Here is a 26884-nt window from a genome sequence, read left to right as displayed (position 1 = left end):
CGTAAGAGGTTATTTTTCTTAAGGTTATCACAGAAAGATGCCATTTTCTTTTTCTTTGAACAGATTAAGCTATGATAGTATTATCTTCTTTGGACTATTAGAAGTGGAATTTGTATAATTCTGAAAAGATGATTCTTTTCTTATGTGCCTTTAATTTGCCTGTATTTGGGTTTTTATTATTTTTGTTTTGTTTTGTTTTGTTTTCACATGAGAGCCCTTTTTCCTGTTAAACTTGAAACTCCTCAAGGGCAGGGATCATGCTGACTTTTTCCTTTGTGTTTCCTCAGGGTATCTAGAGTAACCCTTTCATGCCTGCTGGGTGTTCCATAGCTGTTATTCAGGCAACTCTTGAAATTATGGTTATCTGTTTTGGGTGTTAGCTGCTGCTATAAATAGAGACACTTCTGCTTGAGAAATATCTCAGACTTATTTCTCCTGTCATTTTCCTCTTCCCTCGTTAAAGCCCAATGCATCCTAGGACTAATTTATGGTGTTTTTTTTTTTTTTCAAAGAACGTTTCTGTCTGAAGTTTTGCTGCATTAAATAGAAAATTTAATAAGCCTTTAGAGGAGAGACAAATCACTGAAAGTTTTTTGATGTTCAGTCTCTTAATTAAAAATCTCGTGTCCCTTTCTTGGACTGAGGAAAGATACCTGTGAATAACCCTCAGCGATGGTTAATGTCTGGGACGGCTGAGTTAGACCCAACATTTTCAGTAATTTGTTGAACAGATTTGGAGTAGAATAACTATTTAGGAACCTCCACTTAACTCCCCTACAGAAGGAATGTTATTACTTTTTAAGGTAATCATTTTTAATCATTATTGTTCAAATGTTTGCTTTGCTAAAAAAAAATACTCTTTGACCTTACTACTTATGCCCAGTATCTGTATCATAAATCAGATTCTTTCTTCCAGAAACAAAAATGTTTCAATTGGGATTTTATTACTGATCAAGAACGCTCTTATTACTGTATCAGAATTATTTATACAGTAAACTCCTTGAGGGTAGCTTACCCTGTTTTATACACTTCTATAACTTAGCACAAGACAGACTCTAAATAAATGTCTTGAATTTATTGGTGGAAATGGTAGAGGATGGTATTTATTAGATGTCATAGAATAACAGTTCTTAGGGACTTGACTATGTTTTACCACCTCCATTTTTTTCCTATGTCTTCAGTAATTCAGATTATAGAAGAGGTAGTGTTGCTTTCCACTGTGAGATCCAGGCAGAGGCACCAGAAAATAGCCAGGACTCCTAACTCAGTGCCTCTTGAGCTGTGTGGCTCTGGGCAGTTCTCATCAGCTCACTTTGCCTGGTTGTCCTATAAGCCATGGATATTTTGCAAACAATATTCCCTTCAGTGATCTACCCAGGAGCCCTGCCTGGCTTCCATCTCCTGCTCTCTGTTTTCTATAAAGTTTTAGAGGGGAGCTTTAGCTATAGTTTTCATCTTCCTTGATACAACATCCAAGGAGCAGCTGGGAGCAAAAAAGATTCAAATAAGCAATCAATCACAATAACACTCATAGAGTCTCTCCCCCAGTATTTGACATTTTGTTGACATGCTATCAGAGCATTTCTCACTTGACTAGTAAGCCAGGAAAACAATTACTGGGTCACAGGAACTGAAAAGGAAAAAAAAAAAAAAGTTGGGGGGGTGGAGAAGGGAGAAGGAAAGAAAAAAAGAAAGAAAGAAAGAACAAGAGTCCTAAACACAGCTAAAAATTGTTAAAGCCATGACATCCTGAAATAAATGGAAGGCTGCTCAATGGTACTCATGGAAATGGCACAAAAACACAAAGCTCTATAAAAGAGACAAATATGTGGGAAGGAAAAGAAAATATTTCTTAGGTTTGGGGGGCAGTGTTGATTTTGGGTTATCAGAAACATTCATAAATCATTTAAGATTTCCTTGGAATATCACTACATTAGCAGTTAGTGAATGGATCCAGTAAGAATGTGTTTTTAAAGTTAGTGACAGTATCTATCCTTGGTGACCATATTTTCTGGTAACATAGAAAAACAGCACTAAATTATAGGAAAATAGGGGCTTAGGAAAAGGGTGGTTTGCTCCTGTAAGATGCACTCTAATTTCCTGAAACTAACCAGACGGTGAGGAGTGAAAGCAGAGGAGAAATGCAGGGAGCCTGGATATTAACAAGAGAATATGCAATGTATAAAACTTTTCCAGTGATGTTGCTCAGGAGGTAGATGATAGTTACGGACGAAGGTGGGTAAAGACAAGTTCCACAGTGCCATTTTGTATTGGTTAAGTAGTGGTCTTTATGAGGGCAATTTGCAAACCAGGGCCCATAAGGAGAGGCACATGTACCAACATCTTGTCATCCTATCATAGAGAACCCTTGGGACCTAAGTGAAGTTGCTAGAGCTATAGTGGCGTATTCTCTGGAGGAAGCAGAGAATACAAAATTTTGTGGCCTTTCTGCTCTATACAGGAAGCATGTGTGCATTGTTATCTGGAGCCCAGGGCAAAGCTGGGTTCCAGAAAGCTTGGGTTTGGATGACAGATTATGTGGGATTTGGTTGGGAAAGCCCACATACCTGGCAGATTTGGAGCTCTTGGAAGGTTGTAGCCTGCTATGCTTTGAGAAGGTTGCCAATGCTGAGTGGGATGCTGACTTCAGTTACAGCCCTCCTCATGGATGACAGGCCAAGTCTGAGGTCCTAGTGAGCAGATGGAGCTAGTTATTCGAGCAAACCAGAATATTACCAGAATTATTTATCTAGACAATAGCATCAAAAAGGGCTCATTGGAGAGCAGCCTTATGAGAACAGAAAATTTCAGTTAATAAACTGACAAATATTTAAAGGATACTAACTAGATAGTTAGCTTTATATCCCTTCATCTAGTATTTATAACACTGCATTTTACAGATTGGGAAACAGATCTTTTAGAGGGATCAAGTCATAAGTATTATGCTAGGTTTGATTTCAGTTAGGGAAAAGATGGAACTATGATTTAAGTACTTGTATCCATGATGGCTAGAGATTGCTAAGACTTTCTCGGGAATATGCTTGGCATTTATAGGATTTTAGAGATTTAAAATGAACTGATTAAAGCTAAAGCCACCTTTAATCAGTATCACCATCATTGGAATCCTACCCTATTAATAACCATTATTATACCTACAATTGATAGATCACTTTATGGTTTGTATATACCTTAACTCATTTATAAGATAGTTACACTTACCTCTTTTCTTTTTTTTTTTTTTTTTAAGAATGAGGAAACTAAAGTTCAGAGCATTTAGGTAATTAGGAAATTTCCCCAAGAGCTAGAATTTGAATCAAGGCCTTCTATATGTCAGCTCTTCTATGTTGTATGTGTCAGCTCATTTTCTGAAATCACAAACAACTTTAGGAATGGTGGCTCATACATGCTAGTAGTTTTTGATATTCCAGTTATACAATGAGTAAAGTGATGTCAGGGTCAAATCATAGTTCCAAATGAGTTATATCCTTGAAGTGTTATACTTATTATATACATTACCATGATAGTTCTCACTCCCATTCTTATTAAGACTACATCAGAATTAAATTTGGCCTTTATGCTCCTGAGTATAAAGACATTTCAAAGCCATTTTTAAAGTACTGATTTAGAATAGGATTGTCAAGGTCTATGAGGTTGCTATTATCTCCACCATTGTAAATGATCAGAAATAGCTGAGAGCAATAGACCTTTATTGCAGACATATAGGAGAGATGTGTAAGAACATTATGATGATGTTCTTCTCCATTTTCCCCTATTGAAGAGGATTTGTAGATCTTAAATGCTTTCTAAGTAGCCCGTAATACAAAAGGAGAGTCCTTAGTTTAGCATTACCCAGAGGCCATGGTAACATCTTCAGTAAAACAGCATCTTTTTTACCTTCCTGCCTTTTTCCCCTTTCTCCGGCTTGGCAGAGAATCAGAAAACATTCATGGATTTAGACTTGGCAAAGAAGGAGCAGCTCCCTTCTACTGACATCATGATTGTAAAAGCCACTCATTTTTATAGCTCTATATAAGAGATCATTAATAAACCATTTGTCATATTTTGTTTCTTTTAATCCATACATTAATTCTGCAAGGAAAATGTTATTCCAAATATTATTTAGATGGAGCCACTAAGACCTAGAGAGGTTAAGTGATTTGCTCAAGGTGACAGAGCTGATAAATGGAAAAGGTTGGGCTCGGTTTGAATCTTCTGATTCCACACGTTTTGTTCTTTGTACTACTCCATTGTGTTTACTAATTAATAATTTTCTGTACTTGTACGTTAAAAAAAGCTAACATATTTTTTCTTTAATAGATATAGGCCTATTTAGATTCTCTATTGTATAAGTTTTTTTTTAATGTTTTAATTTTTTTGAAGTTTATTTATTTGGAGAGAGAGACAGAGCACTTGAGCATGAGTAGAGGAGGGACACAGAGAGAGAGGGAGAGAGAATCCCAAGAAGGCTTGGTACTTTTAGTGCAGAGCCTGATGTGGGACTTGATCTCACAAACCGTGAGATCATGACCTGAGCCAAAAACAAGAGTTGGTACTTTAACCTACTGAGCCACCCAGATGCCCCCATTCATATTTTTATTCTTAAATAACTTATATAACTTATTTATCTAGCTCTAAAATTAGAACTCCTACTTATATTCAGAAGCCTATCATTTATCAGTTTTAATAATTTTAACATATTTAAAACTTCCACATATTGCCTAACATTCTGTGATTTATGCTACTAAAGAGTATAAAAATCAATTTGACATGACTATATGATTTGCCTTAAGTATTTTATAGTATTCATCTTTTTTATTAAATTCTGGGAATATTTTTAATGACATATATCCACTTTTCTTAAAAACTCAGAATTAATTTTTACACTTACCATTAATATAGTTTTAATGTTATAGAATATGTTTGTTTCAAAACAAGTCTGTACTAAAACAATTGTATTTTAAAAATGAACAGATAAAAGGCTTAGAACACTAGTCTACATGTTCTATAATGATGTTCTCAAACTATGCAGATCATAGCAATCATTAAACATAGAGCTTCCCTAGGGCCTTGTCATGTAGATTTGGATTTGAATGAAGCACCAAAATTTATATTTCTAACAAGTACCTTCAGGGATTCTTCTAATCCTGGAAGTTTTGGAAACACTGTGCTATATATATCAACTTTGGAATGATTTCTAGCCATGCAAAAGCTACCATTTCAGCATCAGGCATATTTGTGATCTAGCCTAAGCTCTAATACTTACCAGATGAGTGACTCATGGCAAGGTGTTTGTGAACAATAATCCTCTGTTGGAAGAAGGTGAGAATTAAATGGAAGAAGCACCTAGTATAATGTTCAGTGAGGTGATACACAGTAGATAGTAAATATTTGTTCCCTTTCCTCCCTCCTAGTGTATTAGAATAGTTGAGAAATACTCTGAAAGGAAATACAGACACCTAGTAGACACCTGTAGTAGAGGGCATTTTATTAAAATATAAATTGTGTGTGTCTATGTGTATATGTACGTGTGTTTGTGTTCTTTGTTTTCATCTAACAAATTTAGGATGGGAAAAATCAAAATTAGTGCAAAATGTATTTGCATGAAGAAATTATTAGAATGTAATTTTTTTCTCTTTAATTTTACTTTCAAATACTACTATTTTATTTTGTTATAAATATTTATTAATTGCTGAGTGCCTTACACACATTATATTTTTAACTCGGATGATATCCCCATGAAGTTTTCTTTCCCTTACTTGCCTGTCTGTATGCCAAGGCGCACATAGGCTAAGTTACTTGCCAAGTTTGCCTACTAGTGGTAGAGCCAGGATCTGGTCCTTGCTCTTTCTGATTCAAATGCACATCCTAATCTGTAAGATGATCTCCTTCTAGTGTCCTTTATCTTCTTCCCATTCCAGATCCCAAATTTGCTTCCCTATTTAGGGTTAATTAAATAAGAAAAGCGGGGAGCCTGGGTGGCTCAGTCTGTTGAGCATCTAATTCTTGATTTCAGCTCAGGTCGTGATATGGTTCATGGGATCAAACCCCATATCGGAGTCTACTTGGGATTCTCTCTCCCTCTCTCTGCCCCTACCTTGCTCATGCATGTGTTCTCAATCTCTGTCTCTCAAAATAAATAAACATTAATACAAATTAATAAGTAAAGAAGAAGAGCAACACAGAAATTGAAAGCTTCCCCCATGGCCCCTCAGTATTCAGTTATGTTGCAGTGTGTTCTTGAAGTTGTAAACAGCTCAGGATTAATTGCCATGTAAGACATTATCTGCTATGATTTAAGCCATCATCTTTGAGGACTAGCTCTGAAAAGAGTAGCTGATTTTCCTTCTTGATTCTGCCTTCACATTTTGTAACCTTGTCATATCAATGTCCTTTTCTCAGTAAGGAGGTAAGAGCTGAATGAATGGAATACCTCTCTCTGAAGATTAAAAAAAGGAGACTGTCCTATTTAAAGTCAAAGGAAGAGTTTAGCGAAGCCCTGAGGTGCTAAGCAATACTGCAGCTCCAGATCAAGCTCGCCTTGTTCCCTGGAATTATTTCTCTTGGGGTCACTCTTATAGTGCAAGTGTAGACCTGTGAGGACTTCTCTAAAACCCTCCCAAATAGTTCACCTGGGGTTTTGTGTGAGTAATCTTCTTTTGAGCCACAGGACAAAAAAGCTTTCCAGCTGATTATACTGTGAAATATCAAGAGTCTCTGTATCACAGTCGGCCTTTTCCACTAATGTGCTTTGTGACCTGAAAGTGTTAATGATGTGCCCCATTCACTGGGTACTTACTGAATGCCAGACACAGTGACCTTTTCCAGACAGTATTATCATCTCCATTTTATATAGAAGTAAAATGAGGAGCCTAGAGGTTAAATAACTTGCCCCAGACACAGAGACAGAAATTGGGAGAGCCAGAATGTGAAATTAGGCTGTCATGCTCCCAAGTCAGCACTCTTCTCTTTACAAAGTCCAAACAAAGCCTGGTATCCCATAGTTAAGATGAGGAGGGATAGAACTGTGTGGAGTTAGAGACCGGACAAAAAGGTTTCCAAACTTTATATCGGTCTCATGAATCCCTTCCGCTTAACTTGGTAAATGTGGGGAAGAGACTGCTTACTTCTGAATATTTCCTAGGGATTTTGAGAAACAACCTGGATACACTCTGCTGAGTACTTCACAGAGAAGTTGTTATACTAAATTTCTTCTGTGGAAAATACATGCTGTTATTTGTGAACATGTAAATTCCCACAAACATGGCGTGTCTCTGTGTATTTCTCTTTAAGCTGCGGCATGAATGATCACGTGGAATATCAAATGTTCTGTTTGTAGCACACCTTTTATCATCTACCTGCAGATTTCTGAATGAGTAACAACAGGGTTACTCACTCTGGCTATTCCACTTGATTGGAAATTGACTGTGTTTGGTCTCTAGGAGGAGCGCCATAGCTGGCTTTGGCAAAATTAGCAAGAGAAGTTATTCAAAGGGCCATTCTCCCTGCACTTGTCACTCCTGCTGGTCTCCCACTTCCTGATTCCACCAGGAGCTTAGTACTTACGCAGCATTTTCAGACCGTTCAGACCTGAGCCTGATATTATTTGTTAAATAATTTTAACACTGTTTCTCTCCCAGGTCGTTGTGGGATGATATGAAGTATGTCTGACTTTGCTCATATATATATATATATATATATATATATATATATATATATATGTCTGACTTTGCTCATTTATATATATATATATATATATATATATATATGATGAAGACTTTAAAATATGTTAAAATAATTACCATTCAAAATAGTATCAAATGTCTGAAACACTTGGGGAGAAATCCGACTAATGATAGGCAATATTGGTTCACTGAAAATTGTATAATATTTCTGGGAGAAATTAAAAGGATCCAAATTGATGGAGTGATATACCATATTCATGGGTCAGATGACTGAATATTAAGATGTCACTTCTGAAATTGATCTATGATTTCAATGCAGATCCGCTCAGAAGAAACACAAAGTGCAAAGTCCCTTAGTCAGGGACATGCTCTGTGTGCCAGGAAAACCACGTCTATAGTAAACAGTGAGCCAACCTCTTCATCCTGAAGAAGACTGATTGCATTGCTGGATTGCATGATGCATTATTGCAATGCATTTTTTCACTTCTGGGTGAAAAGATGGTCATGACCTTGTGATTCTGGCACTCAGCAAGACATGTAGAGCTCAAAATATCCATTGAACACTGCTTTCCAAAATCATGTGCCAAACACTATAATTAAACTTGATATACATATCTTATTTAAATTAAAAAAAGAACTGTATAAGGTGGACATTACTTCCCCCACATAATAGATGAAGAAATGGATGTTCAAAGAGGTTGAGTTCCCCAAGAATATGTGACCAGTTAGACATAAATATGTGACTCCAAACCTGTTGTTTTTCTCACCATAAATCATTACTTTTCCAATTGGGAAAGTGACACAATGAGGAAAGAGACCAGGATGGCAACAGAGGAAGCAGTTCTGAGCAACATCTTCAGACTACTAGACCCAACCAGGAAGACTTCAAAGTCATCTGCGGTGGGAACCAGAAGATAATGTATTCTCATGGCAGCTTCTGCTTTTTCTTCCAGTCTTCTAGGCTGGAGTGTTTCCCTTCCCACTGCAGTTTGGTTCCCTTCCCACTGCAGTTTGGTTTAGGACTCCTTGAGAGGAAAGTAGAATCTTGGCTTTACTCTACCTGATTCTTCCATCTGCAGAAGATGGGACTGGGGGTTGTACTTAAAGAACAGATGAAATAGAAAACTTACGACTCTCAGTTCCCATGACTGCTAGTTCCTCTCCTGATTCCAGAGCTGAGCAGGCAATGTCAGACAAATGAAAAAAAAAAAATGTACTTTAAAGTCAGATAACCCAAACAGGCAATTACATTCTCTAATCATCAGTTTGTACATCAGTATAAAGAGATAGTTTAAGGTAAATGAGCTCTATTTTCCTTTAAATTTTGGTTCCCATTAAAACAGCTTCCCATTTCTCCTGGTTGCTTTTTCTCTTCTTTCTTTTCAGATAATCCTAGAAATATTTAGTTTGATTGTGTAAGAACAATACTAATGATAGTAATTTATGTGAAACCTTTAGCAATTATGCCTAATCACTGTGCAACACAATAATGATTATGCATATCATTAAATATGCATCAGATTAATTTGGTTGTGAGTGTTATTTGATTACAACACTAAACTCTTCACATATTTATTCTTCAGAGTCTGTTGCTCATTGTAATATGGTCATCTGCTCACAAATTTAAAACTGTTGGGGTGCTTCATATAGGATTCTTACTTCCACTGTATAATCAATGGTCTTGGACCAATCACCTCCTCTGAAGTAGTTTCTTTATTTTTTAAAACAAAGATGCTTGGGGCACATGGGTGGCTCAGTTGGTTAAGTGTCTGACTCTTGGTTTCGGCTCAGGTCATGATCTCATGGTTCATGGGTTCAAGCCCTTCATAGGGCTCTGGCATGGTGGTATAGAGCCTGCTTGGGATCCTCTCCCTCTCTCTCTGTGTCTCTCCCCTTCTCTCCCTCTCTCAAAATAAATAAATAAACTTTAAAAATAAAACAAATTAACATTAAAAGTAAAATATATAACTAAAAATAAAATAAAATAAAATAAAATAAAATGCTTATGACGTGGGTTTCTTAAGATGTCTGCCTTGCCATAGTATTTCTCTTAAATCCCTGCTTTATTTATTTTTGTGTGTTTTGATTAAGGAACATAATTTTATCTGAAAAGACAAATTCAGAAAGTAAAACATATCTATGTTTCCAAAAGGAAAGTGTAGATATTAATACTAGTTAAAGATTTCTGCATGAATTTTGTGTACATTTTCCAGTTAACTGGTTAAAAATTGGTAAAACAAGCCCAGTCAGACATAACTAGACAAGTGAATGAGACTCATTCAAAATGGTATCTGTAGGGCAAAGCATCTAAATTGAGATTTCTAAAATAAAATCCTAAACTTATTATGCTATATATAGTTCCAGTATAGATTTCCAAGTCAAAATAAATATTTTGAAAAAATGCAGAGGAAGTTATTCAGGAATAGAATACCAAAGATGGGTTTATAGATACCATATAAAGACTCAGGACTTGAGAGGGCAAAGGGAACATTTTTTCAGAAGGAAAGCTTTCCCTAGCAGATATTTGAACACAGTGGTGGGTACGATACATCTGGGAAGTGTTGACAAGACAGGATCTCGTACCAGGGAATGGGAAATTAAAGCCTTAGGATGAAGTAAGCATAACTTTGTGATGGAAGGCTTTGAAAGTCATGTTGGATTTGTGATCTGAAGGTTAGGAAATTAGCTTACATTATTGCCAGAAAATTTACATTATTTTTTGCAGGTAACTTTAAGGTCATAAGCAAGAACTACGCAAAGATGAGGCATTTCACCATTATAGCCAAAATATGATCTCTTGAGAATGACTACACATCAAACAATCGAATTGGTATAAAAATTTACAACTACCATATGCTAGATAACTATGTATGCCTAGTTCTTTATCAATTTCTATTTTGATTTATTGTTAATATTATAGCATTTTACATCTTTATTTTCGGCAATTTTGTCTACACTTGTGCTAAATGTTTGGAAGAGGCTTTTTTTTTTTTAAAGAATATAATTATACATATGTTGTCCTAATGAGTCCATAAAATTACCCAATTTTCTTTGGTATTCAGTCTAAGAACAACAACAACAACAAACCCTTTGGGAACCTCTCAAGCAAATTTGATACTATTCATAGAAAATAAAATCTGATTAGTCTGTGAAAATCCCAGGTTATTAAGAACAATATATTCAGGATAGCAATCTAGCAAACTAACTGAAAACACTTGGATATGCTTCCCCACCCGCCTACAAAAAACAATATTTTAGTCATGAATTATTTTGTAACAATGGTTACTTTTGATATGTATCTTTTATTCCCTTTTTTCTTGCAGTATCTTATTTAACAATATTGACTCTTATCTTAATTAGGAGATGCTATTGGTTGAAAAATTCTAGTTGACAGAAATTATCTCAATAAAATGAACCACTGTAGATGATTATCAGTGTAATTTATTTTCCAGAAAATGCACAGCACAAATCAAATGCAGGCTCTGATAAACACAAAGAAGAGCCATCTTCAGGGAAATGGGCTTTAATCAAAGAATATTTGAATTCTTTTTTTTTAAGTTTATTTATTTATTTTGAGAGAGAGAGAGAGCATGAGAGAGAACGAGTCAGGGAGGGACAATGAGGGAGGGTGGGAGAGAGAGGGTCTCAAGCAGGCTCCACCCTCTTAGTGCAGAGCCTGACATGGGTCTTGAGCCCGTGAACTGTGAGACCATGACCTGAGCCGAAATCAAGACCCTTAATTGGACCCTTAATCGACTGAGCCACCCAGGCACCCCATCAAAGAGTATAACATTTATAATCGTCTCCAAATATCTACATTCTTTGTTTTCTCCTTGGAGTAGTATTGAATTAGCAATATGTTTATAATTAAGTATCAAAGATGAGTCAAGAGAGCCCCAGTTGAAAGATACTGCCCTAATCCTCAACAAGAACCCTGGCACCACCATCAAGACAAACCAAGTAGTTAATTATTCTTTTAAAATGGCAGAGAACAGGGACACCTGGGTGGCTCATTTGGTTCAGCCTCTGACTCTTGATTTCGGTTCAACTCATGATCTCACAGTTGGTGGGTTGGAGCCCTGTGTTGGGCTTCATGCTGACAGGACAGAGCCTGCTTGGGATTCTCGCTCCTCCCCCCCTCTCTGCCCCTCCCTGCTCACACACTGTCTCTCAAAATAAATGAACTTAAAACAAAACAAAACAAAAGAACCACAATTACTAGTCATAAACAATGTTTTAAGAAACTCTTTAAAAATAAATAAATAGAATGGCCAAGAGCAACTTTTCTTTCCTTCTGTGGTATGTAGCTACCTGCCAGTGGCTTGTAAATGTGAAGTATGGATATTTAGAACTTCCTACCTCTCAAAATAAAAGCAGCTGTGCCCATAGGTTGTTCTTTCATGTTTATAGCTTCTAGTTAAATCCCATATCAGATTGCTTCCTTCTGATGGGTACTTTCTGAAGTTATCTGAAAAATTTTTTTTATAGAATGCAGCTTCATCCAATAAAAATATAATAATAACTAATTTGTTTTTTGTTGTTCTTTAGGAGTTACTATAGGTCAGGAAATTTCTTAAGTTCTTGACACTCAGAAACTTAATTTAATCCTCATCACAGCCCTGAGGTAGATATGATTTTATTCATTTTGCAAAGGGAAAAAGTGAGGCACAGAAAAGTTAAAGAAGTTTTCCAGGTCACAGAGCAAGCAAATGGTCAGACCAGGATTCAGACACAGGCTGGTGGACTTCAGAAGCCAATTTCATAATGATCTCACTGTTGCTGCCATTTATCTGTGCTTAATATATGTCAGGGACTGTGCCGAGTACTTTATTTATGCTATTTCATTGATCTTAACGTCAAAGAAGTCGGTAGGTGATATTATCATCCTTATTTTACAGACATAAAAGCTGAGGTTCATAGAGCCTTGGAACACATACATAACATGAAAAAGTCGAGATCTGAATTGAGGTTTTCTTTCTCCAAAGGCTGAGTTCTTAACAACTCCATTATAATTCTATCCTATGTATTCTTTATATAATCTTTAAGAAATCAACCACTTTAAAAAACATCTTTACCAATTCAATATACATTGCCAAACTCATCTGAAAAACAGGGTTGTCTTCCCTGAATCTAAATGAACTACAGAGGAACTTCCCTATGGTGCCTTCCAGAGATAACATTTCTCAGACATTACATAGCCTGTCAAATCAAGAGTTATTTGAAACTAACTAGATTAGCAAATAGGTTTTGCCTTTTAGACAATGGTTTTACCTGAGGGAGAGTTATACAATGAAAATAAAGAGTCCTAAAATGTATGGCTTATTTAGCATGACTATTAAATAGTAGGAAAATGTGTATGTTTAATTTTATAGGTAGATGTAATCATCAAATTATTCATCAAAATTGTTAGCTAAATTCAATCCATTCACCTATAATTTAGAGTCGGCAAAATTTTAGAGCACGATTCTATTGTTGATCGTCAAACTATTGTCCGCAATGCTGTTCTGCTTTGGTTTCTTTGATGCTTTGTGTCTTGTTGACCTTCTGTTTACCAGAGACTGCATGAGGCAATTTTGATCATAGATCCTTTCTATCTTAATGCTGAAAGGAACTTCAAAAATGATTTAGTCCAAATCCATTGAGGAAGCTGAGCTGTGAAGAAGTGTGTCGAGGTAATAAACTGTAGAGCTGGCACTAGTGTTTCCCTGTCCATTGTGTCCTTATGATGTAAATACAGCCAGACTGCACCTATGTTGTATGTGATTCCTTATTTCATCATATCTTCATGAATATCATCATCATTTACTCTGTGCTTCAGTGAGGGGAGGAAACAGGGTAAGCATAAGGTATAAAATATTGTCTTTTTTGATCAAAACAAAATTACCATAAAAAATTCGTTTTAGTTGTAGTTTTTTACTTTTATACTGGAAGCTTAGAAGTAAATCCTTGTTAACCCCAAAACTCTTTCCTTTAAAGTTCTAGAATGCTACATTATTAAAATACCTAAGGTGAGAAGTAACTAGCCTAATTTCAGAAGCAATTCCTGATCACTATAAATACTGCCCAGAAAAAAACAAAAAACAAAAAACCAGAAAACCCCAACACTCAGAACCTGAAGAATCCATCTAACATTTTGTGTTTGATTAGTTAATCCTCTGGAGACCAATTAAAATATTGATTGTATAATGGTGTCTATTAAAAAGAAAAATACATTTCAAATGAAATTCATAGAAGAAAAATCTAGTTATTAGTATAGTTAAAAAAAAAAAACAAACTTTTAGAAGAGCTAGAAATCTTTGGAAATCACTCATAATCACAGAACACTTGTATCAACTAAAATCTAAGGCCAAAATGGCTAGCAGAAGATTTAGCAGTATAGAAGCTCCCAAGACAGAAAAATGGAAGAGTTTTAGTGGATTGAAGGAATCTTTCTTAAGAAGGGGACTAGAAATAGATAGCAACTAACTCTGTTGAACAGATCTGCCTGTGGAGAAAGTACACTTGTTGCATCCAGGCAGGATTTCAAATGTAGAACACGGCATGTTAACAAATTAACAAATTAAATATTAACAAATGATAATTTGTACTATCATTTATTTGTTAATAGCTAACATTTTTTACTACTATCTTGAATCTATACATTTTACACATTTTATCTCTGAATTCTTGCAACAGCCTTCTAATGTATTTATTTGTTGCTTTATTGTGTGGAGTATAAATATGAAGTTCAATATCAAATAACTCAAAAGTAGCAGAGTTAGGATGTGAACCCAGAACTATCTGTTCCAAAGTCCTGCCTTTGTAACTACTCTGTCATTTTTGTATCTTTCACCACATCATCTTTTCTATTTACCTAGTGTACTTACTTGATAATATCACATAATTCATTGGGTTTCTTTCCTTCAAAGGTATGCTTTGTAAATTAGCCCTTAAATTTTGGATTTATGAGTAACCAAAACAATCTTTAAAAAAAAAATAAAGTTAAAGAGCTCAACATTTCTTGAACTTACCACACAATTATAGTAATCAACACAGCGTGACATTGTCATAATGTCTAAGACAATTCACTGCGGGGGAGGGGGCGGGAGGGTGGTAGGAGTGTAGTGTTTTCAACAAATGGTGCCAGGACAACTGGATATCAATAGGCAAAACAATAAAGTTGGATCTCTACCCCACATCATACACAAAATTTAAATCAAAATAAGCCACAGTCATAAATGTAGGAAGTAAAACTTTAAAAACTCTTAGAAGAAAATGTAGGCGAAAAGTTCCATCACTTTGGGTTAGAAATGTTAAAAGCAACAGTTAAAGTATGAGTAACAAAAGAAAAAAAAATAAACTAAATTACATTGAAATTAAAACCTTTTGTGCTTCTCATGGTACCATTAAGAAAGTGATGAAAAACAGGGAATGCCTGGGTGGCTCAGTCGGTTAGGTGTCTGATTTCAGCTCAGGTCATGATCTCACGGTCCAAGTTTGAAACCAAGCCCCACGTGGGGCTCTGTGCTGACTGCTCAGAACCTGGAGCCTGCTTGGATTCTGTGTCTCCTTCTCTCTCTGCTCCTCCCTCTTTCTCTGTTCCTCCTCCACTCATGCTCGGTCTTTCTCTCTCTCTCTCTCTCTCTCTGTCTCAAAAATAAATAAACATTAAAAAATGTTAAAAAAGAGAATGAAAAACAGGAGAGAAAAACAGAATGGGAGAAAATAATTTCAAATCATATATCTGGTAAAGTACTTGTGTCCAGAATTTACAAAACTTTTACAACTTAATAATAGCTAACCTAAAAAATAAGCAAGAGATTTGAATAGACTTTTCTCTAAAGAAGATACATGATGGCCAACATATGCATGAAAAGATGTTCAACATGATTAGCTATTAGGGAAATTCTAATAAAAACCACAATGTGATATTTCATGCAACCTAAGATGTCTATAATAAAAAAGACAATACCAAGAACTGGCAATGCTGTAAAGAAATTGGAACTGTCATACATTGCTGATGGGAATGTCCAATGGTACAGCCACTTTGGAAAACAGAACATATGTTCATATAAAACATGCACATGAATATTTATAGCAAAATTATTCATAGTTGCCGTAAAAAACAGACACTCCAAATGTCTATTAAATCAGTGATAAATAAAATTAATATAAACATTCAGTGAAATATGATTTGGCAACAAAAAGAAATCAAATAATGATACATGCCAAAACATGGGTGAGCCTTTAAAACATTATACTAAATGAAAGAAGTCAGTCTCACACATGAAAAGCCACAAATTGAATTTTCATTTTAGGTAAATGTATAGAAGACAGAATGAAGATTATTAGTTTCTTAAGGCTGAATGTAGAGATGGAGGAAACAGCAGAATGGAAACGGATGGCTAATAATCAAGAGGTTTCTTTTAAGGTGAAGAAAAATGTTCTAAAATCAGATTGTGTGGTGGCTGCACAATCCTGTAAATATACTAAAAACATGAGATGTACCCTTGAATTGGTGAGTTGAATGGAATATGAACTTTGTGTTATTCAAGCTGTTTCTGAAAAACTATTCTTACGTATACATCTTTGTGTATTTATGATCATAATATTAATATATATTCCAGGAAGTAGAATTCCTGAATCAAATAATATGTATATTTTTTAACGCTCTTGCTGCAGATTGACAAATTTGCACTTTGGTAATTATGCAAATTTGTTTTTTGCTGGAAATCATTGCACTTTTAACCATGTACCTGTACTTTAACCAATAGTCCATGATCATTATTTGTATCTTTCTCAGTTTGACAAGGGAAGGGAGTTTGTTTTCATCTGTACTACTCAGAATTCTACTGAGGTCGAGTCTTCTAAAATATTTTATTGACAATTTTAATGTCTACATTTGCATATGCATGTGTTATGTATTTTCATGCACATATGTATGGATATATTATCTATATTCTTTGCCAATATTTCTGTTAGCATGTACCTTTCCTTATTGACTTACAAATCTATTTTATGATAAATATATCACCCTTTTCTTATAATCTATTTTTACCATACAGATATTTTTCACTTGAATGAATTCCAAACTAGAGTTTTTCAATTTTTTTTTTAAATTGCATCTTTGCTTACACAGACAAATCCAACTTCAAGAATAAATATTTATATATTTCTCTATTTCTTATATTTGCTTTATCTTTTTGATTTTGAATTCCTTTGAAATTTATCTATGTGTGGGTGTAATGCAATGCTTTTACTTAAATTGTGCCACCCTAATTTATTGAATAAATCATCCTTTTAGTTTTTTATTTGAAGTGCCATTTTATCATATATTTAATTATTTAGCATATTGAATCTGTATGGATATTCTAGTCTGTCTTTTTTTTTTAAAGTTTGTTTATTTATTTTGAGAGAGAGAGAGAGAGAGAGAGAGAGAGAGAGCGGGGGGGGGGGGCAGAGAGAGGGAGAGAGAATCCCAAGCAGGCTCTGCACTGTCAGTGAAGAGCCCACCTTGGGGCTTGAACTCCCAAACCATGAGATCATGACTTGAGCAGAAATCAAGAGTTAGCATTATTTTTTCCTGAATTTAATAGAGATACTTATACTATGAAATGTGTTTCAACATATTTTTTGAAAAACTGGCACCCAAAGTGGCTCAATAGTGAAAGGATGCAGCCATTAAATAAAAAACAATACATTTCAGACCCACTCAAGTCTATATGCCTTTTGGGACATCAGCAACACAATTGATGTTAAATAATAAGAAAAAGACTGCTATAAAACATGACTTGTCAGAATCACCATTTCCATGTTTATTGGAACATAGAAATTGTGGATGGCCAGGATATATTAAAATTAATGGAATACAACTTGGGAAATGGTGCCCTTAGTATGATGTTTTTTGATTTTAGAAAATTATTATTTCCCATGTTCAGAAATTAAGTTTGACTTTTAGTTAACTGATTTTTTTTAAAATAATGGATGTTATGTTTTAGTATCAAAATAACTACTAATAATATCTCTATTTTCTACTGAATGCAACTGATAATATCAGGTGTTTTTTTTTTTTCTTTGACCTTTTGGTATGAAATACTTTATTAATGAGTTTCCTAATTTTAAATCTCCCCTATATCCTGTAAATAAACCAAATTTTGTCATTGTCTATTATTTTTATAATATTTGCATAACTTGGTAATATTTTATTGGGATATTTTCTTTTTATAAAAAGTGTCTATTTATTTTGAGAGAAAGAGAGAGAGCGAGCATGAGTTGGGGAGGGACAGAGAGAGAGGGAGAATCCCAGGCAGGCTCCATGCTGTCACTGCAGAGCCTGATGCAGAACTTGACCCAATAAACTGGGAGATCATGACCTGAACTGGAATCAAGAGTCAGATGCTTAACCAACTGAACCACCCAGGTATCCCCGTATTTAGGATATTTTCTTGTGTGTTCATAAGTGAGATTAATATGTGGTGGGTTTTGCTTTTGTTGTGGTGATTTTTTCTTGTCAAATTTTGTTAGCAGAACCATGGTGCTCTTGTGATTTGTGATTTGGTTTCATTTTTTTTTTTTTAACGTTTTATTTATTTTTGGGACAGAGAGAGACAGAGCATGAATGGGGGAGGGGCAGAGAGAGAGGGAGACACAGAATCAGAAGCAGGCTCCAGGCTCTGAGCCATCAGCCCAGAGCCTGACGCGGGGCTCGAACTCACGGACTGTGAGATCGTGACATGAGCTGAAGTCGGATGCTTAACCGACTGAGCCACCCAGGCGCCCCTGGTTTCATTTTTAATCAAAGAGTTCTGAATGCTTGAAAGTAGCATAGGGCCTCATGAATAGCATGTTCCATGGAAAGTTTGTGTATACTAAATTATTAACTTACCTGGATGTCCAGGCTTAGTTATGAGTTGTCTTAGATGTCTTCTTCTAAGACATCATACTTCTAAAAAGCATATTTAAATGAGCGTGTGTATTAATTTGATTTCTTTGGTTGCCAGCTTCGAGAAAGAGAGAGTTCATTGGAGGTATATGCTTAGGACTAAGATACATCTCAGGATTGCAGGGAAGGCTGAAGCAGTGGACATAGAGCAGATATTTTGATGGCTAGAATTGCTTCAAAGTTTTACTCATACAGTACGGTGGAATTAATTCATGCTTGTTTTCTTGTCCTCAGTCCACACCACAACCCAATTCTGGGAAGAAATATATGTTTGTCTTAGCATGAGTTAATGTTTCTTTCTCAGATAAAGGAAACAAGAGAACTGGTTATCAGTGCCTGTACCACATATTTTCCATTTGATGAAGGGTAATCCCAAACAGGAAATTGAGTTGCATTGCAAGAAGAAGGTGCAAGAATGCTGGGTAGCCAAAATCCAGTAAATATCCATTAAAATGTGTATTCATATAAACCTCCCCTGTAGGACATGCCTCTTCTTTCTCATTACCAAGTTTCAAATTTAGAGTATATCTATATGCCTATTTATATCAATATCTATATGTCTTCTATATTGCCTTTTGCTTTTTAAAACATTTCTTTGGAGGCATGACCAAAGGGGAGGTGGGGGGAACAAGAGAAGAAAGAATTTGAGTCAGATTCCTTTCCAGTATGGGCTGGGCTAAGCTAGTTGACTTGTCCTTGCTTCCTGTAGTGTTTACTTGTCTCATTCACATGTTTTCTGTCAGCTGTCAATTTGGCTAGAGTATCCCATGTCTAGTGCCCTGGTAAGGATGATTGACCTGGGCCTCCTCCTTCTTTGTGTCATTCATCCTACAGTGTTTCCCTCTCTCTAAATATGTCATTTTTCTGCCTAAAGGAGTCTAGCCAAAGCTTCATTGCATAATGTCTCAGGAAGGCAAGAAATCAAAAGCAGAAACTATAATCTTCTTAAGATCTAAACCCACAACTTTACCAATGTCCCTTCTACTGCATTCTGTCAGTCAAAACAAGTTGTAAGGCCATTGTGTGAAGAGATTACGCAAGGCCTGAATTTAGGGGGCGTGATCCCTTGGGGACCATTTTGTTGCAATTTACCACAAACACCTGGCACATCTCAAGCACAGGAAACATGTTAGCTATCATTAACAATATTCACTGAGCATCCACTAAGAGAATAACTTACGTTATATTGCTTAATCATTGCAGGAACCTCTTGAACAAAGTGCTGATGAATGAGGAAACTGAGGCTGAGAGAGGTTATAGAATGTATTTAGACTATATGGCTACTTAAGAAAAGATTATGATTTTATAAAAAAAATAAAATTAAAAAAAAGAAAAAGATTATGATTTCAACCTTGTTCTGACTCCGAGGCATACACTATCATCTACCATTGTATCAGCTTCTGTCTTCACTCTGTAACAGCTTGACATAAACTAGAGACTAGAAAGATCTGTAATAACTAACAAAATTATAAGGCATACTTCAGCCAGGGTAACTTTACTGTTCTTCTCCTCATAGTCTCCTCTCTTATGCTTGGAGCTGTCACAGACATTTGCCCTGTGTGTCCACAATGAACATAGAAGGTGGGTTCTGACACAACCAGGAATCTGTTGAGTTCTACATAATTGCTTTAGCTTGAATCCTGAAACAAACCCAGAGAATTTCTGCTTCAGTGTTTCTTATGTTATGCAGTCATGGACTAGTGACCAACTGTTCATGTCTGTCATGTCTTTCAATGATATTTTAATTTTTCACATGATATCCACTTCCACACAGCCTCAATGAGGATAGCAGAAAAATCCTCTTTTTGTGACTGTAAACAGGAAGTCCTACAATCCTTAACTATCATATGAAGCCCTGTGCCATTGGGATGGATACTTATTCTGCTTCTCCTTAAAATATGCGATTGCTTAATATTCTCTAGAAACTCTTTGACAAGTTTTTCTTTTTAAAGTAATGCAGTATTTTTTTCACCTGTGGTTAAGAAAGGAAATGTGATAATTAAAAGAATGTTGTTGCAGATCAAAGATTTTCAAACAATGTGTTAAAATTATTATTCTTTTTAAAGAATTTTCAAGATATTTAAATATAGGGATGTTTATTATGAGAAAATATGTGCTGCTGGTAAGGAATACGTATGTCTCTTAACTGTCATGTGATTTTAGAATAATTTATAATAATTATAAAAACCTTACTTAAGATCTAATCGAAACCTGTGTGATACCACCTAGTGGACATATTCGTAATTTGAAATTTTTACTAAGTACGCCTAAAGAAAAGATTTCCAATTGGTAAAGCATCATCTGATGTGAAAATATTTTTAAAAATTGTTATATATGGTAATTAAGGGTTGGAAATACAGTGATAAGTAAGTGCTGATTCAGACGTATTAATAATTTTTTAAATATATAACTCGTTAAATAAATGACTAAGTAGTAAGGAGTACTTTGAGCTTCAGAGCATGGTGCCAGTGAGGTGCTATGTAGAACAGAGAAGGTGTGATTCTCTCTCTCCATCTGGCTTCCCGCACCTCATTTCCCGTGTCTCCTTCATTAGATGTTATACTTTATTTAAGTTCTGAGAAAGAACAGTGCAAAAAAAAAAAAAAAAAAAAAAGACCTAGAAATTGTATAATGTATGTCAGGGTACAGTAAAGATATTTAGGAAGAAGGCAAAAGACATCAGAAAGACCAAAAACTGGGACCAGTTCTGATGTCCATCAAGAGGACAAAAGCAAGCTAGTATATTCATAAGGTGTAATATTACTCAGAAACATGAAACATTGTGGAAAACACCGTAACAATGATGCTAAGTGAGAGAAGTCGTACACAAAAGAGAACATGGTATGTTAATTATGAATAATAAATATTCATAATTTATATGAAATTTGACAACAGGCCAAAAGGATCTATACTGTAAATCACAGCCGTGATTGCTGGTAGGGGTGGATAGTGGGTTTACTGGGGACAGGCCAGAAGAAACTTTGTTGAAATGATGGTAATTTGATATCTCTTAATAGTGGTTTAGGTTACATATGTGAATGCATTTGTCAAAATTCAGTGAAGACACATTTAAGACTTTTGTATTTTGCTGTTTGTAAATTATACATCAAAAGAAAAGGGGAAAACACTAGCTTAAAAAAAAGGATATAGACTTCAAACTTGGGTCTGAGTTCTGATTCCACCGCTTAGCAGCCATGTGACCTTGGGAAAGCTACATATTTAACACTCCGTGCTTTAGTTCTCTCTGAAAAACTAAGATGGTAATACTTGTTAAACTTTGTCTGAAGATAAAGACAGACGATGTGCGTAAAATGCCTACTACTTTACTTAGTGATGGTGCTTGGGACGTGATTGCCACTCCAAAAAGATTGGCCCACCTTTCCTTTTTTGATCAATGAGGACTAAGGGATGTGAATGGATATCCTCAATGTGTAGATGGTGAAATAGAGGAGCGTCTGCCATACTGCAGTGAAAAGCCTTCTGGTAGAAAGCTGTGCAGTGTGCAAAACTGACTCTTCTGGGAAGAGCAGAGGTTAACTTGGATAATGATGGATATCACAGAAGTGATAGAGTAGAAGGTGGGCTGGTTACTGCAACCCCCGTGGCACTCACAATTTTAAAGGAAGGAAAGGGAAGTCAGGCTCACAAGGTGACCTACACATAGCATGTCAGGTGAGAAGGGGTAGCACAGATGGACATGCACACTAGCATTTACCTCTAACCTGAAAATTACAGAAGGATGAGTAGGTGCTGGCGAAGTAACACTCATCAAACGTTCATAAGTGCACTTAATGCCACCATCAATTTTCTACAACATTTTTTGATGTGGGACTTTCCAGTAAGTGATATAACCTTTCTACAGATGAAAACATATAGAGAGCCAATGCAGTGTTATCTCTTGAGGCCAAAGATGGCTTGTGTCTCTTTACATATGACCTTTCTCTCCCAGACAAACTGGAGGATAAAGGGAAGAAAATAATGCTGGAAATAGTAGATTGGTTTCACAAACTCCTTTTTTCCCCCACCCCAGACACTGGTTTATGCAGAGAGTGAGTATTGAGAAAGAGTGCTTCTAGTTTTCTAAGGCTGTAGTCCTACCTGTGGATGTGCTGTGTGAATAATTTTGTAAAAAAAATCATCTGTTTTAATTAATTAATATTATTATAAGTATCATATTAATACTGTCTTAATATTCTTTACCTGGAGGCAAACTTGTAATCATTATGAGGTTACACATCTCTCGACCAGCATGCCGATGGGGCTGGTGGGTCTTCATTTGAAAAGTCCCTGCTTGGTTCCAGGACTGGTCTTTCTAAAATAGTGACTGCATCAGGCCAGGATCTCCCAGGAAGTGGAATGGGTAGATTGTTCTGTTTTATGGTATCAGGAGATTGACACTTAATTATTACCTTTGATGGAGTGGAACCAATATATCAAAGACAGCAATAGCAGTGGTGGTTAGAGTATAATAGCTATTGGGCCAGACATCAAAACAAAACAAAACAAAACAAAACAAAACTGTGCCTCAAAAACCTGTATCATAATTCACGTTTCCTCAGAAGCAGACCTTTAACCCAAAATGTGAATGCAAGAAATTTGTTGATAGATACAAGGAACAAGGGTAGTTGTGGGAGGAAAAGCAAGGTGGCCACCAGGGAAAATATACCCTTTATGTTCAGTTCCTACCACTGAAAGCTGTCCTTGGTTAGACTCTAACAAAAAATGATATAATAAACATATTTTGTACCATAGTGGGATTTTCCATAGTCAGTTCCTTTTCACAGGTGTTATCTCACTGTCATCATGAAGGATTAGCATAGCAGGAGGCTAGGATTTCAAGGAGTTTTGACTTGCCTAGGGTCACAAGCCATAGAGCTTCTGACTCCAAATCTCATTAGCTGACATCATGTCACCTCTAAATTAGCCCATTGTTGTTTTAAGAAGCACATTTTAAAAGTACATTTTAATTTTTTTCATTATACTGCTAGTGTTAATTATACAAATAATTGATATTTATTGCAAGAAAAATCGAGACGAACAAGCACAAAATATCTCTTGTTTGTAGCAAGCTCTCCGCTTATCTGCTGTGGATCTCCGAATGTTTTTGGTGGAGGTCATTTAAAATATCAACCCGTAAATTTAAGATTGTTCCAGATAATCCATAATACATCTCGCCTTTCACAGAGATTATCCAATGATCTATGCCCAGCATTTCATGATTATCCTTTAATGGTACTCATTTATTTCGCATTTGTATACACAGTTGACATGCTTAAATGCAAGGAGTTCTCTGTTAGGGTTTTATTATAAAATTTAGATTTATTTCATTGTGGTCAGAAAATGTGAATTGTACTCATTCTCCTTTTTTGTAATTTATTTATTTTTCCTATAGCCTCACTTCAGCAAGCCATTGTGGTCTTGATTATATTAATACTAATATTATCACTTCTATGTTTCCATTTTATACTTATTTCATAAATTAATAAGGAAAAAATGGAATGCTCAAATTAACTCCCAAAAAACTGCTGTAAAAAAAAAAAAAAAAAAGATGAGGACACTGCTCCCACACACCATTTTGACTGATAAGCAGCACCACCTCCAGAGGAATTAAAATGATTGCTCATCATGTGATAAATTAAAGTCAATACTCAGCTTAAAAAAGATTAATGATACATGTAGCGCATGAAACTGTTACCAAGTCAAGCTGTGCATTTGTGTACAAATAATTGGCACATGTTATATTGCTTGACATAAAAAGTTTGTGACACTCCTAAATTGGATTATACTTTTGTAAAACAACAGCAACAACAAATAAAACAACAAACAAAAATCAAGCTTTATTCTTCTATTCTTTTCAGTACTTACCTTAGATTTTTGCCTTGATGAAATATCACACATACACACACACCATTTTATAATTGGTTAGTATTATTTTCAGGTCTATTCTTCAATTTTAATTTTCAATTTTTAACTGTAATGTATGCTTTTTATTTGCTTGAATCTAAGAGGTTTTCCCTTTTAATAGGTAAATTGATCACTTTTATATTTATTGTTCTAAGAGATGTGTTTGTTCCTTCTTACTTTTTCTCTTGTTTATGTATGCTTTCCTTACCTTTGCAATCTGCTGTTTGTTATATCCAAGTTGTAGCTAGCCCTTTTTTTTTTTTTTTTTTTTCTTGGTCTGGTTTATAGTGAGCTCTTTATACCATGGGTTTGAGATTTCCTTTTGATTTGAGATAGCCTGTCATCTTTGTGGAATTTTTCTGTTACATATGGATAGTTCTCTTTCATTTAAGAATAAAAATTATAATAATTTGTATATCCATTGCCTTTCTATTACATTGAATACCTTCTCTCCTAATTATTTTTACTCAGTCTGTTCCACTGCTGATATTTTCAAGGTTGATTATAGCGTTTATTATTTCTAATTATTTTTAATTATGAAAGTTTGTAATTTACTTACTTTCTTAATTTTAGGAATCTCCTTTTATTTTCATGTATTGTCCTTCTCGTTTGTGGATGAGACTAAATGCATAAATATTGTATGTATTAGGTGTATTATGTAAATATTATGTGTTATGGGTTTTGTTTTTGTATTTGTTGAGTCTGTGTTACCTTTTATTTCCTTGAATGAATAAAACAGCTACTGTCTAAAATGGTCTTCTGCTTTATGGAATAGATCATGTAAAAATATATAAATATACTCCTGATTTTTCTTTTCATATGTAGGCTTATTTCTTTTCTAATTTTGTCTCCCCCAGAATTTTTCTCTCTCCTTTGTATTTGTTTATTTATTTTTTATTTTTTTAAATATTTATTTATTGAGAGAGAGAGAGAGAGAGAGAACTGGGGAGGGGAAGAGAGAGAGGGAGACACAGAATCCGAGGCAGGCTCCAGGCTCCAGGCTCCGAGCTGTTAGCACAGAGCCTGATGTGGGGCTCAAACTCATGAACCATGAGATCATGACCTGAGCCAAAGTCAGATTTTTAACCTACTGAGCCACCCAGGTGCCCCTGTGTTTATTTTTATCTTAAGTTATAATTGGTCCATCCAAGCTACTATTAGCCCCTGAATATTGTGAAGATGTGTGGTCTTTGGGATCCTTTCTATTTGCCTGAGAAACTTTGAATCCTCACCATTGAGCTCTCCTGTCTCTCTCTCTCTCTCTCTCTCTCTCTCTCTCTCTCTCTCTCTCTCTCTCTCTCTCTTTATAAGTTTATTTTGAGAGAGAGAAAAAGCATGAGCGGGGGAGGGGCAGAGACAGAGAATCCCAAGCAGACTCCTTGCTGTCAGCTCAGAGACTGATGCAGGGCTCAATTCCCTTGATTGTGAGATCATGATCTGAGCTGAAGTCTGATGCTTAGACTGAGCCACGCAAGTGCCCCTGTCTCTTTCTTGTAGTTTTAAGAGCCTTGGTGCTGGAAAAGTTTTTTTCTCAAATGGTTATCTTTCTGGATCTGAATAATCTCTAAACTTATGATGAGTTGATTGTCTTTCTAAAAATCTTAGTCGGAGGAAGGCCCTGCAACAAGCTTTATGTTTGTGAGGTTTTCCCTCCTAATCACTTCCCATCTTTAATCCTCCCAACAGTTAATCAGCTATATTTGCTGGACTTGGTCTGAAGAAGAGAACATTTTTTTTTCTAAACTAATTGATTCCTGTCTCTCTCTCATGTTTCATTTCCTATTTAGATGGGCTCTGCCTTATGATGGAGTGATCAGAAACTTCCATCCAGGTCAATCTTGGCTTACTCCAAGGGGAATGAGAGGCCTATGTGGAGTTCTGGAGTCCTTAGGCTTGTTTTACAATCCTAATTTCAAGTGCATGAATGCAGACTTTAAAAAGGTTGATGAAAGAATGACCTATGGAAAGCTTCTCTAGGGCAGGAACTAAATCTATTTGATCATTTTTACCCACCATTGGACAACAGATGTGATTTCTCTATGCCTTCCCTTTCCTCATTTGCAAAACCAGGTGCAACATACTGTGTTTCACAGGGATATGAAGAAGATTCATGATTTGCCAAAGACTTCACCCAGTAGTTGTCATGATACATACTTCAGAAGCAGTGGTGATATTAGTCTGCAGTCCAAGTCCTTCTTTTTTCATATGGGAAGCTGAGACCCTGGTCACAGAGCTAGAATTAGATCTAATCTTTCATACCAAGTTCAGCACTTACTTAAAAGAGTGAAATTAGTCTTAATTTATCTTCTTCTTGTGTGTATGTATTTTCTTCTGTATATATTCACAGATGTGCACAGAATACACACCCAAAGTACAA

At 35.6% G+C, this 26884-nt stretch overlaps 1 long non-coding RNA gene across 3 annotated transcripts in view; it reads right to left on the bottom strand.

The window, feature by feature from the left end:
- The window catches only part of LOC122233149, a 94920-nt gene that overhangs the window by 59356 nt on the left and 8680 nt on the right, over window positions 1–26884 (bottom strand). For 2 of the 3 annotated variants that reach the window (XR_006210629.1, XR_006210630.1), the window contains exons 3-5: window positions 22804–22973; window positions 8813–8857; window positions 2568–2690 (exon numbers count right to left, since the gene is read on the bottom strand). This is a non-coding gene — a long non-coding RNA (uncharacterized LOC122233149). Of the gene's footprint in view, window positions 1–2567; window positions 2691–8812; window positions 8858–22803; window positions 23013–26884 lie in introns of all 3 variants that reach the window. The other variant, XR_006210631.1, reaches the window with a different exon arrangement.

The sequence above is a fragment of the Panthera tigris genome, chromosome D4 (assembly GCF_018350195.1).
Source record: "Panthera tigris isolate Pti1 chromosome D4, P.tigris_Pti1_mat1.1, whole genome shotgun sequence".
Lineage (NCBI taxonomy): Eukaryota > Metazoa > Chordata > Mammalia > Carnivora > Felidae > Panthera > Panthera tigris.
This window is presented reverse-complemented; position numbering and strand designations above follow the sequence as displayed.